This window comes from Patagioenas fasciata, assembly GCF_037038585.1.
Source record: "Patagioenas fasciata isolate bPatFas1 chromosome 6 unlocalized genomic scaffold, bPatFas1.hap1 SUPER_6_unloc_2, whole genome shotgun sequence".
Lineage (NCBI taxonomy): Eukaryota > Metazoa > Chordata > Aves > Columbiformes > Columbidae > Patagioenas > Patagioenas fasciata.
Genome location: NW_027288504.1, coordinates 3,764,336 through 3,766,454, shown reverse-complemented (window position 1 = coordinate 3,766,454; position 2,119 = coordinate 3,764,336). Strand labels below are relative to the sequence as shown.

At 51.5% G+C, this 2,119-nt stretch overlaps 1 pseudogene; it reads left to right on the top strand.

Annotated features, from left to right (window-relative positions):
• The first annotated feature begins 680 nt into the window (after positions 1-680).
• On the top strand, positions 681-1,652 carry LOC136116196 (olfactory receptor 14J1-like; annotated as a pseudogene).
• The last annotated feature ends 467 nt before the right edge of the window (positions 1,653-2,119 follow it).

The following is a 2,119-nucleotide window of genomic DNA, read 5'->3' as shown; positions in this document are numbered from 1 at the left end:
TTTCCAAGGGGATGCCTCAGGAAGATCAATGCAAGGATTACCAGACAGATAAGGAGCTTTCCTGAGCCTGTCTTTTCAGTTTCCTATCCCAAGGGGTGGGGGGTGCAGGAAAGGATAAAATGAAAATGAGCTCTCATGCTTAAACAAGTCACTGAGACTCCTGAGCCGCAACTCTGAGTGATCAGTACAGCTGCCAGAAGGCTCATAACATCCCTTCACCACCCCTCTGCCTGTGCACAGCACCTGCATCACCTTGGCTGGACCCATCAGGCTAGTCTGACCTGTCCTGTTTTCCAGCCTGCAAACAGGAAGATGCCCCCAGGCAGTGCCCTGTGAACAGGCAGGATCTGTAGGGCCAGGGGGAGGGCACAGAGGGTGGGATGGGGTCTGTGAGCACTGACAGGGAAGAGACATGGACAGGGAAACACCTCCCAGGGGGAGAATCTCCAGGCAGCAGGGAAATGATCAGAAATGAAACTAAACCCAGAATTGTTATGGGAGGGCGAAGAGAAAACACTCGCTATGATCCCCTGCAGTGCAGATCCTTCCTGTGAGCAGCCCTCTCACCTCCTCTCCCACACAGCAAAGCCTCTGCCCTCAGGGTGTGTGACAGGTCTATGGGAGTTGTTTTGTTTTTGTCAGAGAACTCTTCCCTGGCTTATCACTGTCTTTTTTTTCTCATGACAGTACCCCATGCTCAGGAAAAGCAAATGTCCAACAGCAGCTCCTTCACCCAGTTCCTCCTCCTGCCGTTCACAGACACATGAGAGCTGCAGCTCTTGCACTTCTGGCTCTTCCTGGGCATCTACCTGGCTGCCCTGCTGGGCAACGGCCTCATCATCACCGCCATAGCCTGGGACCAGCATCTCCACACCCCCATGTACTTCTTCCTGCTCAACCTCACCCTCCTCGACCTGGGCACCATCTCCACGACTGTCCCCAAATTCATGGCCAACTCTCTGTGGGATTCCAGGGTCATTTCCTATGCAGGATGTGCTGCCCAGGTCTTCTTTGTATGTTTCCTGTTTGGTGCAGAGTATTCTCTCCTCACCATCATGTCCTACGACCACTACGTTGCCATCTGCAAGCCCCTGCACTACGGGACCCTCCTGGGCAGCAGAGCTTGTGTCCACATGGCAGCAGCTGCCTGGGCCACTGGGTTTCTCAATGCTCTGCTGCACACTGCCAATACATTTTCACTGCCCCTGTGCAAGGGCAATGCCCTGGGCCAGTTCTTCTGTGAAATCCCACAGATACTCAAGCTCTCCTGCTCACACTCCTACCTCAGGGAAGCTGGGTTTCTTGCGGTTTGTATGTTAATAGTATTTGACTGTTTTGTATTCATCGTGGTATCCTATGTGCAGATCTTCTGGGCCGTGCTGAGGATCCCCTCTGAGCAGGGACGGCACAAAGCCTTTTCCACCTGCCTCCCTCACCTGGCCGTGGTCTCCCTGTTCATCAGCACTGGTGTGTTTGCCTACCTGAAACCCCCTTCCATTTCCTCCCCATCCCTGGATCTGGTGGTGTCTGTTATGTACTCGGTAGTGCCTCCAGCACTGAACCCCCTCATCTACAGCATGAGGAACAGCGAACTCAAGGAGTCTATAACAAAAGTGATGAGTATTTGCTTTTCAAAAGCAGTCATGAACTGACCTCCTTCTTCTGCCTGTCACTTGTAATATAAGACATTACTAGTTCAACCTGAGTTTTGTACATTTTTTTTTTCTTTTCTTTTAGCTTTTCTTTGTTGTATTAATGCTTCTCACAAGCAAAATTATTTGTCGTCTTATATATATGTCTGTATCTACCTGTCTGGTGTGACCCGTTGTCTTTTTCTAAAAAAGGAGCTGTACCCTCTTTGTGTAAAAATGAAATAAAGGACCCTGCACTGCCTTGTTTGCCCAGAATCTTCTCTCTGAGATCTCTGGAGCTGCAGGAACCATGTCTGTGTGCTGAGGGGGAGTGAGCAGGAGCCACCCTGAGCTGGGTCTTCCTCCCATCCTGACCAACGTGAATCTGTGGACTCACCCCATGGCCCTGGCCACCACAGCCCACTTGCTCTGCAGTGCAGCACCTCCAGCTTGAGGCTGTGTGGAACATGGGAAGGGGGTGCAGGAAT